We start from the raw sequence: 15,362 nt of genomic DNA, 5'->3' as shown, positions 1-15,362 counted from the left end.
CCACCATGTTCCTCAGAAACATTCACGATGCAATCATCCCATTGTCTTGGTATGGATCATCTCTTGGTATGGACAATGTGGAGTGGGGCTTGAACATACATGGTAAGAGTTGTGCTCAAAGGGTTCCTTCAATAACTGGAGGATACCCTACTCTGTGTTGACAACATGTGACCTACACAATGCCTACAAGGAGAAAGCTTGAAGGATGTCAATCAACACAATTTAGGAAGCAGTAGGATTTCTTACAGGGAGTACATCACCTGGTTTGTTCATATAACCTCAGACTGTTGTCACTACTGATATTGCGACCATCAGAGCCTTTTTATAATCCTTACTGAGACATAAACAAACCGAAAAAAATGCCGAGGTGTACTATTCCGACATTCATGATATTCCGACATTCATGATAGTGCCGCATCTGTCTCTTCGTGACTGAAGATAGCCTCATCCCTGATCCTCTACTGCAGTACGCCTCAAAATTGGTTTTGTTTCGTTGACCAAGATATTGACATACCAAATACATTGAAAAATACATCCAACGCCTATTTCTACAATGTCCACTTGTTTTGTGTATAAAATATTGCGTTACATGTATACTTGTGGCAATTTCGTAATTCACACCCCAATCAAATACACAACATGCAATGGTAACTTGTCATGACATGATGTCTGTCCTTGGCTGCGAGCTATATTTAGAATACATTGATCTTTACACGATTGTCTGTTCTCACGAAATCGAACTATGTTTTGGTACATCCCATTGTAGCAAGGTGTATCTGGACATATGCGGATTGCACGAACAATCGGTTTAAGTGCTTGTTCTCACAACTTGAATGACGTGCTAATGTCAGGGATACAGATGACTTTGTGTTACAACATCGAATTGACAAAACATGTTAAGTAAATGATGCCATTTCAGAAACTATCGCTGATTTTTACATAACGTTTTAGCAATATTGCTCCTTTCAAAACTATAACAAAGTTAGAGTCGTTTTCGGAACGCAATGAGTTGGAAGTATCAAATGAATTGAATTTGTGTGCGTCCTTTCAACGAGCCCAACACAGTACGTTTCATTGACCAAACCACCAAGAAACTTACGAATCAAGGCCCGCATGATTTCGTTCTGTCAACAAATGCTCAGTTTATAACACGTGTTTATTGGCCGTTGTCCATCTTCCGTATTGTCTGTTAGTACAGAAACCTTTTTTCTTCTCCACATTTTCAGTAGTATAATTTCTCAAAACAGCTACATGTCCTTAGCACAACAAAAATATTCAAAATGGCCACTAGGTCTGATTTTATGCAAGTTGGTTGAGTGCTTGTTCAGACGAGCACGAGATAAACCAGTGCCAGATGACCCACTAAAATCAGCTATATGGCAACTTGAATGTTTCCATTTTTTATTACATTAAATCGCCATATCTCGAGGGAAGTAAATGTTGCTATTCAGAATCATTGCTGTTTTTTCACGAAACGTTTGAGTGATTTTACGACTATCCCAACCATAAAGAAGTTCTGATTCGTTTCCGTAACGTTACTGTTTGAGAAGTATCGAATCGAACTGCACGCATATCAATCAAACATGTTTTGATATTTCTACAGTAATGTTTGCTTTTTAATGGTAAAATAACTGTATCATTGACATAGGCAGCACCCCGTTGCATATATACCCATAAAACGTTGAACGCAAATCAATCAGGCCGAGAAGTGCTGAACGTTCACATTTAGAAACTGTTAAAATAGACTTTTACAGGGTATTTTTCACTGCCAATACGTTATCCCTGACCTTATGGCAATTCATAACAAAGAATCGAAGAATTTTCTACTGGAATATGTGATTGCCATCTTGTCGGGTGAGTGAGAGAGGGAGTGAATGTGTTGGATTAAATGCAGAACTTGATTTTGGCCCTATCAAAGAGTCATACAAATTTCTGAGAAGAGGTAGATTAGTGAATGTTGAGGACGATGAACAGGGTTATTAAAACCACAGACTCGGGCTCTACTTTCGTTATTTTCGTAGATGATGGTCGTTGAGGCCCATATTCCAGTGACATGCTTAATGTGGGAAAATCATTCTGACGTGAACATTTTGGTCCGATTGATAGCAGTATTAAACAATACAGATTTATGTTGGCAGGACATCAGTTGTGCAAATTTAAGTCTAGTGTGGTGTATAAAGTAATAAGGCGGTATAAACTTGTTAAAACCACGAGCATGCAAAACCAAGGATCATAAGAAGACAAAGAATTGTAATCAGATTGTGTATTTAATTTGTGAAGACATGTGTCGAAGTAATTAATCAAATACATGTACATGATTCTGACTTAAGAAGATGTACGGGAGAATAGATGGTAGATATGTTTGGCCAGTGTTACATATTTTTCATGACGGTCTGAATGAATTAATCGATTTCAGAGACACAAACCAATAACTGATGAAAGGAGAAACAATTAGCCAATCTCAGGTAAGGGACTGACACTGTCCCATTGTCAGTAATTGAGTCTTGAAAGAAGAGTCAGTTGTGACAGTTTACAGAAAACATGACACTTTTATAGCAAGCTAGAAATGCGTATGAAGGGTATGGTGTTAATACATGACGTTCTGTTTCTGGCAATAGTATGTGCGAAAACCAGGTCTTAACTGTTTCTAAAGGTTTGTTCAAGAAATGTACATCATAACAAATTTCAGGGAACCGTTTTCGTCATTTTTCAGAATTGGTCCCCCGCAAACTATGCTTGTTGTTAGAGGCGACTAAAGAATTGGGTGGTCAGGCACGCTGCCTGGGTGGAAACATGTTATTTTCACCAACAGAGAATACCTAGCTGTTTGGTTTGTGCAGAAACAGGCCACCAGGTCGTGTATTGGTGCACATAAGTATTCTGCTTAATCCAGACCTTCTTAAAATCCCAACTTTCCAGCCAACCCTCAAATGATATCATTTCGCGCGTAGGATCTACCATCAGCCTATTGCACTCAGGCGTAATATCTGTTAATTAAAACTGTAATCCGAATTATCCCGATGTATTCTTAAGTGCCCCATTAAGTCAGCTAACAAACAGTGAATAGTTGGCCTGTACCCTTTCTTTGATGGTTATAACGTCTTGACATTGTCCTAGTCCTTGTCCTAGTCCTTGGACATAGACCCCACTGAAAATTTTCAGATTGTAAATGCATGAATCTTTTAAGCATGGTATAGGCAATGTTTTAATCGGGGACACCATTACAACGTAACTTTGAATGTATGTTAACATGAAATAAATCATATGTAAGTTTCCGTTGTGGTTCTATTGAAACAAAAGAGGTCTGTAGCTGTTCATCTGAATTAGAGCTCTTCTCGCTTGTCCGGTTGGTTATCAGTAAGACAAAAACATTCGAATCACATAAAATAACCTTAAATTCTTGAGCAACTGTCCTTTCGTGGTTAGTATGCAGCTTGTCCCTGCAAGAAACCATTATTTTCCTGCCCGGTGTATCTAATTCCTTTGCCTTGGATCATTACCAATAATAAATATCGTTCTTATATCTATTTACCCAACTGTAGGTTTCAGGGAAATCTGTAGCCATCATATATTTATAAGCACATACAACAAAATGTTAGATCATTCACGGGTATGTTCTGAACACTTAAAAAAGACTTATTTCCTTCATCATGATGGTAATTGCTTGAGTTCATTGTGGTGTTGTTTTCTTTGTTAGTCTCTAATCTATACATCACACACCCTTTCTGTTACATCGCAAATAAACAACAGTACCGATACGTCATTTATCCACGTTTTATCAACAAATTTGTCATTATTGTAATTTGTTGACAAATTATACATTGCCAACCCATGAATGTTACATTTCCGTATGATGGTGTGACGTCAACATTCCAACCGATATGGCGAAACTACGCAGTGCTTGCTCGGCTGAATTATATCATTTCCATAACTTATTTATACCATCAGCAATTCCATGACAGTAATTGCCTCATGTCGACGACAGAACGATATACGCAGCGCGTAACGTGTCTCTATCCCAATTTGGAGTCTTGCATAACTCTCTATTCTTGCCGTAATCGTAAGACTACATTAATGTAGCTAGTCCGACATGGTAATTCACCAATTACTTCAGGCTTGCCCTCTTATTCAATTCATCAGGTTAAATCAGCTGATAGGAAATGCGCGTAGAAAGAGGGGGTAATTTCACGCCACTAAGCGCGTTGGACACCGCTGTCTTTCACAACAAAGTCGAGCCGTTAAGTTTTCGGGGTGGCACATGTTGCCCAGTTGTCTGAGGTGTCACAATGATGCTGAAGTCTCTACAGTCGCTGCCTACTGATATCCGGGGCTTTTAACATAACTAAAGGGGCCACGGGTGGTCTATATAACGCTGTAAGATTTTGCAGTTCGTTCTTCCGAGTTGTGACCCTTGGGTGAGGAAGGAATCTATGAATGTGGATTCGAATCCTGATTTGCTCCGATTATGTTTCTATATTTGTCAGCAGCGTGTCTAATCTCGGAAGTGGTAAACCTGAAACCCTGGTTTTCTCCTCCCAGGATGTAACCGAATACTGTTCAAAGCGGCGTTAAACCAAGCCCATTACCTCACTCACACATTGGCCCTAACAAGACTTTAACACCGAGTCATAAATCTACTAGCAATACTGGGGTACGTCACAGAGACATTGGCGAGTTCTCTCATTAGTTGTACGTATAGATCACACACAGTCTTACGATACGCACATCCGCCAAACACAGACTTACGATACACACAGCTATAACACATACACTTACGATACACACAGCTGCAACACAGACTTACGATATGCCCACCCGTCACACAGACTCACGATAAGTAGGAGCTACATATAGACTTTTGATATATATACACGCACACAGGTTGACTTACGATATGCACGGCTGCAACACATAGATTAACGTTATACGCTGTCACCACACATAGACGTACGGTACGCACACCCGATACGATACGCACAGACTTACGAGTGGCAGAGTAGTAGCTACGCATAGACTTACGATAGGCAAAGTAGTAGCTACGCATAGACTAACGATAGGCAGAGTAGTAGCTACGTATAGACTTACGATTGGCACAGTAGTAGTTTCGTATAGACTTACGATTGACACAGTAGTAGCTACGTATAGACTTACGATAGGAAGAGTAGTAGCTACGTATAGACTTACGATTGACACAGTAGTAGTTACGTATAGACTTACGGTAGACACAGTAGTAGTTTCGTATAGACTTACGATAGACACAGTAGTAGTTTCGTATAGACTTACGATTGACACAGTAGTAGCTACGTATAGACTTACGATAGGAAGAGTAGTAGTTACGTATAGACTTACGATTGACACAGTAGTAGTTACGTATAGACTTACGATTGACACAGTAGTAGTTACGTATAGACTTACGATAGACACAGTAGTAGTTTCGTATAGACTTACGATAGTTGTAGCTAGTTATACAATTAGGTTGAAGATAATGATAACTATGACGAACAAGCATACCATGGGCGTACCATAGACATAACCTTAATGGGTACAGATTTACTAGCGGGCGTACTAGCGTACAATGGATTTATCAAAAGCTCCGACACTGGCACCGACAGTTCCATGTTTAACTCAAGAAGACCATTTATAGGGAGGTAAGCTCAGAGGCCATATTAAAAGGTACAGCACCGTGACATGAATGATGACGGATGCCATGGCGTGCCCTGTTCAAACCTGACGCCATGCTGGAACACCTTTGGGGTGTGTTGCGGGATCAAATATGTCCGGAACAGAAAAAAACAAACAAACTGAAAATGTCCACGTACTGTGCCTAATGTTCAGCAACGATGTTAAACCGCAGCAGCTTTCAAATTTTAGGGCAAGGACAGCTGCCAATGACAAAATGAAGCCGATGTTCCCTGAGATTTAGCCTAATAACTAGTCTCTGAACATATTTTACTGAAAAAGGTTCATAGTGAAAAAACTAATATTATGAAATGGAGACCTGAGACGTTTATTCATTTTGCTGAAGCTAAGGGAATCTAGACTTACCACATGTTCTAGACATGCATGGGCTTTCTTGGATATATTTGCTTCAAGGTCTGTACAACAGACCAGGGGGTCTTATGTAGAAGCAAGCCTTGTCTATTTCAGGTGTGCTCAATATGTAGCTGAGACTGTAACGCATGATCTATTCAGTGTAGACAAGAAATTCGTATTGGATTGGAACAGATCGCTTTATGAAAACTTACCAGTTTCAATACAAGGAGACGTGGAACGGACCAAGGTTACAGAACATGAAAGCACACATTGGCGTACATGTCAGCAAGATCATCAGCCAACCGTACCACATACACTATGGAATATGATATGAGTTTGTTATACATTTTTCCAGTCAGACCTCTGTGTGCACTTGTAAAGCTAGAAATGCTACCAATCACACCTGGACAGTGGTTAATAGTGTTTAAACACCAACTGGTATATTGTACAACTTAAGCGGAGGCAAGGAACATTCTTTATGAACATCACTTTACACATTAAACATCGAGCAGTACATGTGTATCGAAGATTGTGCAGATGACGAGTGTATTATTCATGTCACACTGAAAGGTGGTCATAACATTTGATTTTCTTGTCAGTTGAGGTAACTGGCTAAGTCACTATTTCACCAGACTCATTCAGCATCTACTCACCAACCCACTCATGACCTCACAAAAACACCACACTCTCTCACACTCATCCACTTACTCACTCACTCACTCACTCACTCACTCACTGCATTTTGTTACCTCTTGTGGTGTTCCACGCTCTCCATCTCAAATAAGAGGAATGCGGTCATATGCTCGTCATGATTATGATGGGATTTGGTTTGGCTTTAACTTAATCCATAAGGGTATAGAGTTTGATAGTTGTGAAAGCTAACAGCGCCAGAGACAGTGCCAGGGCTTCAGACACTGGTGGGAGAGACCAAGAGGAACAGGCATTGCGATATTGTATAACCAGATCTTACATCACCATGAGACCATGTGTAAGCCTGGATGAGGCGGAAGCCGCTCCATCTGCAGCAGTTATCTAATGTTCATTACAACTGACGGGTCTGATGTAGGATCGGATATCTACGCATTTAACACAGGAATCTTGTTAGGGTGTTTGTGATCAAACACTGGGTGCCATTAGTCCTCCGTGAACCGTATCTCCCCAGCTTTCTGATTTGATTACGCTATGAGGAGGAGACATCTAGTCTTGGGTCATTACTGCTGATATAGCATCAGCCCCAACACGCAGTTCCTGGTTAACAAGACATCGAACAGCTAACGCTTAGCAAACACCATGATGGCGTCTGTTCTGTAGCTGGACGTAAGATAGCCATACAAAGACTTACGACAGGCGTATCCACTGTGCGTGAGTTCACGATAGACGGAGCCGCTAAACGATGACCATGGCCGCTGTACATTGACTTACGATAAGCATGGCCACGATACATAGGCTTATGACAGGTTCATCTGCTACGCACACACTTACGATAGACGTAAGTGCTAGGCCTATCTGCTATGCAGACTTACGATAGGCCCATCGGCTATACGGAGACAAACGATAGGGCCATCTGTTATTCATTGACTTACGATGGACCCATCTGCTATGCCATCCTCGATATCTCCAGTGTATACGTTCGGAAAAGTCTCCACTATACACTGGATGCATCTGCGGATAAGCCCGATAAATATATTACCTCCCTTGGCTGGCTTTTTATCCAATCAGGTGTGTACGCTGGGAAGTTGAGCGAGCCAATCACAACACACTTTCGCTTTCTGAATGATCTAACCCATTAAACGTGGCAACACGAAACATGCACAAATTCTCTGAAAGAGGCAGAAGGAGTTCTTGCATATATATTTTCGGACCTATCAATGTGTTTGTATGATTTCTCCTGAATCTTAGTCGCACTGGGAACAAACCATCGCAGTTGCAACCGTTATATTTATTGACACTTTCAAGTTCAGGCGTAACGGCGACTTAGCTGATTGGCTGATTGTGAGAATGCGAACCAGCAAAGGGAGGTAATACAATTTTCGGACAGAGCCGTAGATGCATCCAGGGTATAGTGGAGACTTATCGGAACGTATACCCTGGAGATATCGAGGCTGCTATGCATAAACTTACGAAAGGCTCATCTGCACTACGTAGTCTTACGACTGGTCAATCTGTCATGCGCAGGCTTACGGAAGTCACATCTGCTATACATAGACTATAATCTCGCATGGAATATTGAAAGTAGGCATGCGTTTTAGGGCCGATACATTCAAAGGCTTTGTGCGTCTCCTTGGAAAACTTTCAGGGGTAACCACCGAGGCCTCATTAGAAGGTACAATAATTCTGCGCTGGACTACTCTTGACAGGTCCGTGACATGAATGATGACGGACGCCATGCCCTGGTTTAACATGACGCCACACTTCGACCTTGGGAACAAAAACTGTATGTTCTTGCGAAATGCGTCCAACTGAAGATTTCATTAAACTGTCAGCATCCTCCTGTGATTGCCAATAAAGACACGTTTTGCTAGCCCTACCGACTATGGAAAAGACGTATCCAATATCCAATATAGCCAATGCATGTCGATATGTGACAAGATTTCTGCAGATTTATGTCATCATCATCATCATCATCATCATCATCATCACCTCTCTCTCTCTCTCTCTCTTTCTCTCTCTCTCCCTCTCTCTCCCTCTCCCTCTTTCCGTATGTCTCTGTCTCTGACACTCTCACTCTTTTGTGATGGCATGCGCGTGTTTGCATGTGTTTTGAACGAGCTTGACTTAGTTTTGTCAATGTGTGTGCTCGCGTGCACGCGCACTTTCTTGTATTCTCGCGGCCTTATACCAATAAAGCTATGTGCCCTCTCGACCACCCCATCGCTACTACGTGATACACCAAACTACACCTTTTAAGATTACGAAACGTCTCACGTGTACAGGGTTGGATTCGGCGTATCACGTCATTTACAGATATATATAAAGGCTGATGCATTTGGTTACCATAAAAATAACTACAGCCGTGGTATTCAGCCAGTTACTTCACTGACTGAAGTAACTTTGTGCACAAGCTGCCTATTTACACAAATATAGACACTGAGACACTGAAACGAATAGGCAGTTGCGTCATATGATTCCATTACAATGCTAAGGTGACAGCTCACTATACATATTGCATAGGATATATTTATAGTTGACGATATACATATTGCATAGGATATATATAACTGACTGTAATGTTTACGACTTTTCTACATTGTAGACAGGTAAGCCTCTAAAGCACATCCTCACCACACTACATGATCTTCCGTACCTTTGGAAGGTAAGGTAGCGTAGCGGGAACAGCGTCAAACCGGGGACTCGGGTTTGATTCCCAACAACTGGCGTACCGCCGTTCCGCCGTGGCATAGCTGTTAATGATCCTTAGTTATTCACTAACTCCACCTCTATTTGGTCTGCATCGGAATATTTATAAAAAGCGAAAAATGATCCCAACTTGAAGATAATCAATTTTTTTATCTCTCTTCAGGAAACACGCACACACACGTACACACTAACGCTCTCACTCACACACACACACACACACACACACACTCTCTCTCTCTCTCTCTCTCTCACATACACACACACTCACACGCGCACGCGCACGCGCACGCGCACGCACGCACACACGCCCTATTATGGATGCAGAGCAAACATCCTCGGACTATGAAGCACAGTCTGTATGGAGAGAACCTTGACAAAAGGAGAATGTTTCACACTTGAAAACGCCCAGACTGACCTATCACAAGAAGCAAAGAACCTATTATCGCGCACTTCCGGTCCCAGGTCACCGGAAGATAAAACTTTTCACAAAGTTTTCTTTCTAAACTATTTGTAGGGATATGTTTTCATTACATGTCTGGTTTATTATTATTCGTCACGTGTTCCCCTCCTACCAATCAGTTTACATCTGTGAACGCCAACCCAAGGTACGATGGAATCCAATTTAGATGACAACTACACGGGGCGCCGCACCCCGCCTTCAGCTTCAAGAGATCATTGAAATTCTAATTATTTCCTAAAATGGCCGCACTGGTTCGGAAATTGACCTCCTGTTTGAGATAAGGAATAAAATTAAGGGTTTACCATACTCAAGGGTTGAAGTTGCAAGGGGTTGTTTTATCAAAGGTTTCCCAGATAGCAGAGGAGGGAGAAATTGAACAAGCGAAGTCAGGGGGTCGTCAGGATTGATCGAGAGTGTTTGAAGCGATTCTGCTGAGGTTTTTCAAGGCCGGAAATTATGAATATTCTTAACAGCAAACATTCATCACAAGACTCTTACAGATGGAGTTGTTTTCTGAAATAATGTTTCATCACCCTGGCGGTTCTTCAGTCCCGCCCGAATGTTACGTCATAAATTCGTGGTCTCATTCTCGAGAGTCGAGATGTTATATCTCTGGCGACTATGCTTGTCGTAAGAGGCGACTAACGGGATCGGATGGTCAGGCTCGCTGACTTGGTTGACACATACCATCGGTTCCCAGTTGCGCAGATCGATGCTCATGCTGTTGATCACTGGATTGTCTGGTCCAGACTCGATTATTTACAGACCGCCGCCGTATGGCTGGAATATTGCTGAGTGAGGCGTAAAACTTAATTCACTCACCCACTGTAATATCTCTGCAGTCAGTTATGATATATACCCAGGACCGGTTCCTGACCAGATACCTGATAACTATCTTTTTCTCTGAGCACAGAATTTCAATCGAACCGGGGCTATTTAAGCGTCGTGGTTGGTGAGGCATTCTAACAACCACGCTTTACTCACTTAGTCTATCGCTCCTTCACCCACTCCTTCACTCACTCACTCACACTCTCGCTGTATTTGGCTGTCAGGTGGCATTTCTTTATATGTATATGTGTGTTATGTATACCCTTGCACCGTAGCCTCATGGAAGTCAGGTGTAATTTGGTTTCGAAATTTAGTTCCTCTGAATAGTTCCGGTCCCCAAAGTCTCATCAGGCTACCATCAAATGACTACTTCAAACCGATCTGCAACCAAATAACTCAAAGCACTAAATTCGCTTCCTCGTTAAGGATAAGAAAAAAACGGACTATCCACAGCAAAGAGGTAGCACACTTCGTGTCGATGTATCTGTGGAATGAAAGAAGCCGCGACACCATAAAGAATCCCATCACTGAACGAATCGTTTAACTTCAAGTAGAGTCTCCCTGTACCCATCACCCAGATGAACACGCCATTCGACCGTTTGACGCAAGCTCGGCCTCGAGGGTACAGTATCGTCTAAAGACGCAGGAGTTAAGGAGCAACAACGATCAAATCATTATAAATTATCTCATCTAACACAAACCTTTTACACCACAGGGTGATAAGGTAATATTTGTACATTGGTGAACGGTACGGCTTGTTGTTTGTGGCTACCGACTCTAGCAAGTTTTATGTTTTTTGTCCAGTAGACAGAGCATGAACTTTAAAAGTAAATGGTATTCGATCTATGTGGACGCTGGGAACTCGACGATGTTGGAATCGGGAATTCTTCTAGCGTGTTGACGTAAACCTATGATGTCCTCTGTTTGAAACCGAGATGATGGGTGGGTGGAGATGAGACTTCAGAATTCAATTTAGCAGCGTTTCTGTAAAGAAGCTCGAGAGTCACGGAGCTTGTGTCCTTAGAGGCTGCCAATTGTCGGGCTACCAGACATGTGGATTTAGTAACAAGTGGGAGTTTCATGGAATGGTAGATGGAAGACGCTATGGCTCGCCTCCCGGTCGGACATATTCCTGCTATCATGGTCACCTTATCTACCAGTGGCAGGAACAAATGTCTGCATACCTTTACCTGTTATCTAACAGAGAGAAACACATTTATAAGTAAACACAAGTCAACCACAGCTAAACACAATATGCACCTAATACAAGACTGACACAGCTACACACAAGACGGCCACAATTAGAGTCAGTGACTGAGTTTAGTTTTACGCCCCTTTTAACATATTCCAGAAAGATCACGGCGGGGGACACCAGGAATGGACTTCACACATTGTACCCATGTGGGTAATCGAACCCTAGTCTTCGGCGTGACGAGCCAACGCTTCAACCACTAGACTACCTCACCGCCTGGACACACGTATCCACTTCACGGACACACTATAGAAACGCAACTACATATATGAACTTACTGAGCTTTTTCCTTTGTACCGACAGTCAGAGGTCCAAAAGTTGTTCATGAAAGGAACACTCAATTCCGGCCAAATGGCAGTTGGGCACATGTTCTGAAGTGTGTTTGTTGTTTACCACCGCACTCACCAGTATTCCAGCCATGTATCAGCAGTTTGTAAATAAGCGAGTTTGGACCACAGAGTCCAGTGATCAACAACATGAACATCGATCTGTGCAGATGCATGGGTATGATGACAAGTCAACGAGCCTGACCCACTGAGTTCCGGCAAACACTGGTCGAGCAAGATCAATTCTAATTGTTTGTAACCTTAAGGTGTACTCTGCACAGCTGCAGCCCTTAACATACAAGGGAACAGATAACTGTGGTTTCTCAACAAGATACGCCACTAAGAGACCCATCGCTTTCCCCCACATTGAACTGGCACCACGTGATGACGAACTGTTCACTGTTTCACACATAAATGTATGAGAGTTTAGTTTTAGACCGCACTCACCAATATTCCACCTGCAAATAATCGATTCTGGACCGGACAATCCAGTGATCAACAGCGTGACGCAATTGGGAACCGGTGACATGTGTCTGAGCACCCGAACCCGTTAGTCGCCTCTTACAACAAGCGTGGGTGACTGAAGATCTATTCTAACCCGGAGCTTCACGGGTTCAGAGACAAAGTAAAATGTCACAAGAGTGCCTGTACAGTTGACGATTACCCTCTGCGGGCCCTATCAACACCGGACCTACACCGAAAACGTGTACACGACTATGCAGTAATGAGTATCCTTAGGCGGAATATAAATGATTAAATGATTAAATGTTTCTCGGGCACATTGTTTTCAAAAGTGAGGAGGGCGGAAGGAAATGTTTGATAAAAAAAAGTGACGAGGAAGGTACATATTTTTTTCTCCCAGAAATAGAGCTTGGGAAGTTTTAACACGAGTTAATGAGTTGTAGATTCAATCATACTCGTTCTGGCAGACACTCATTCTTTCAGTGGACAAATGGATGATCGGGACGCGTCCAAGTCAAAATTATTTTTTTTATTAATATGGCAATAAAAAGTGTTACGCGCGCAAGGTGACGCACTGATGCCCGAGAAACATTTCACTTCTTTTATTTAGAATTACATAGCTACAACCATGACCAGAGGCGAGACAAGAGGCGATTACTTGGCGTAGTGGCTCAAGTGTTGGCTCACCACGTTCGACTCCTGACATGGACACAGTATGAGCTCCACATCAACACCACATTCTCCAGAAGGGTACAATCAGTGAAACCCATTTCTGATGTCCTCCACCGTATTATTGCTAGAATATTGCTAAAAGCGGCGTAAAACTCAACCCAATCACCACTCCACACCGCATAACAGTATGTACACGTATTTATGAGTAGCTGCTTAGTGTTGTCGTTGTACGCCGCGCCCAGCAATATGTCGTCTATGACAATGGTCTATGTTAATGCAGTCTTCGCCAGACAATCCAGTGGTTGATATTGTGAGAAACAATCCATACACACGTATTGAATCACGTGAGGATGGGCTCTACCCAATAGGTTATCCGGCCCCGTGTGCGAAATATACAGTTTCCATATTTCACTAGCCAGTCAGGCTGGGAATGCCTGAAAGTTACTTGTCCACAAAATAACCCACTAGTCCCAAACTAGAACGTAAACACTAAGCAAAAGATTACAAATATAGATAAGAATAAAATACTGTCACGTACACTGGGTCATCATTAAGTTGCTAATACAGTGATCATTTTATCAGGTCATAATATTGCATGATTTAAAAGTGTATTATAACCTAACAAGTTGTAAATATTGATATATTTACAAAATTATCCCATGAAAATTCACTAGGCAATCGGACCAGTGACTCAAGATTTACTGGCCTAGCTGGAATTTTACTAGGCACGGTCTAGCGGGCAAGTGGCTTCTTCGCACACTGATCCAGCCGGCTTTACTTGACTATCGGAACCACATTGATCACCTACGCTGTAACATTACAACAAACGACCGGTAATGTTTGATATTATTACCCTGGTCTGTGTGAAATATGCTTTAACTAAATGTATTACCTTTCACACATCTGCAGCACAGAGGTGGTGTCAACTATCCTAGACTTAATTAGGCTGACAGCCACAACTCTAATGTCGTTCTATTTGAATCAAAGCTAATAATGTTCAGCGGATATCTCAACACGTCTCTTTTTTTAACTTTAACCTGCGGTGGAGTTCCTTAAACACTCTCACGGCTGTTACTCTTTCCTGACCTGACTTGCTCATGGCCGCTTATTCCTCGCCCAGTCTATTTTCCTTGCAGAAAGTCTAAATTCAGAAACCGGCCATCAATTGTCAAACTGACGGGAAATGTCAGGATACAGAATCGAGATGTTATCGTCACTTCCGGCGCTTCTTAAAGAAGTGTCAGCTGATCTGGGCTATATCCGGAAGCGTGGCCCTCGTTATCCCTCGGGGATTTCCAGGAAGCTCTTTTCTCGAGTCAAGTGACGCCATGCTTTCGCACAATAATGGAGTGTGTCCGAGTTCGTAAGACAGGCCTCCTCTCTGGTTGCTGATACGCTCTTGTCCTTCACTTCCCACTCAGAACATTCCTCGAGACGATTTGTCGCTAGTACCTGCACGTTCCTGGAGAGGAATTATGAGGGTATGAAACTCCCAAATATTTCAGCCAGACCGCAGGGCCGGTTAGATGTATGACTTGCCAGCCCTGACCAAAACTTACCTGCCCGCAAATACTAATAATTTACTTAACACAATTAAATCAAAATTTGTAAAATACGAATGAGTCAAAGTTTAACCTGATCATGGTTTGTGAATTTGAGAATCTGCTAGTCCACGTTGAAAATACGCCGTCCCGGTCGTCGGGCAGGTTGGTACTCCGAACGCTGCTGAGATATAGTAAGTTGTTCATTGGTCACAAGGGGGCATGGGAGGTACCCTTGATGTTTGTTTATGTTCCGTAAGCCTGATTCGTAGAACACCGGTAATTTCCGTGCATCATGCGTGATGAAATGTTATTCGAGATAACTATAACGAAGTACCGAATGAGTTGCTATTGGCAGCGGGGTGTATTGCAATACACCTCACTTGCACACGGTGTGCATTGAAAATAATAGAAGAGCTCTCAGCCAGTCA

The sequence above is a fragment of the Haliotis asinina genome, chromosome 15 (genome assembly GCF_037392515.1).
Source record: "Haliotis asinina isolate JCU_RB_2024 chromosome 15, JCU_Hal_asi_v2, whole genome shotgun sequence".
Lineage (NCBI taxonomy): Eukaryota > Metazoa > Mollusca > Gastropoda > Lepetellida > Haliotidae > Haliotis > Haliotis asinina.
This window is presented reverse-complemented; position numbering follows the sequence as displayed.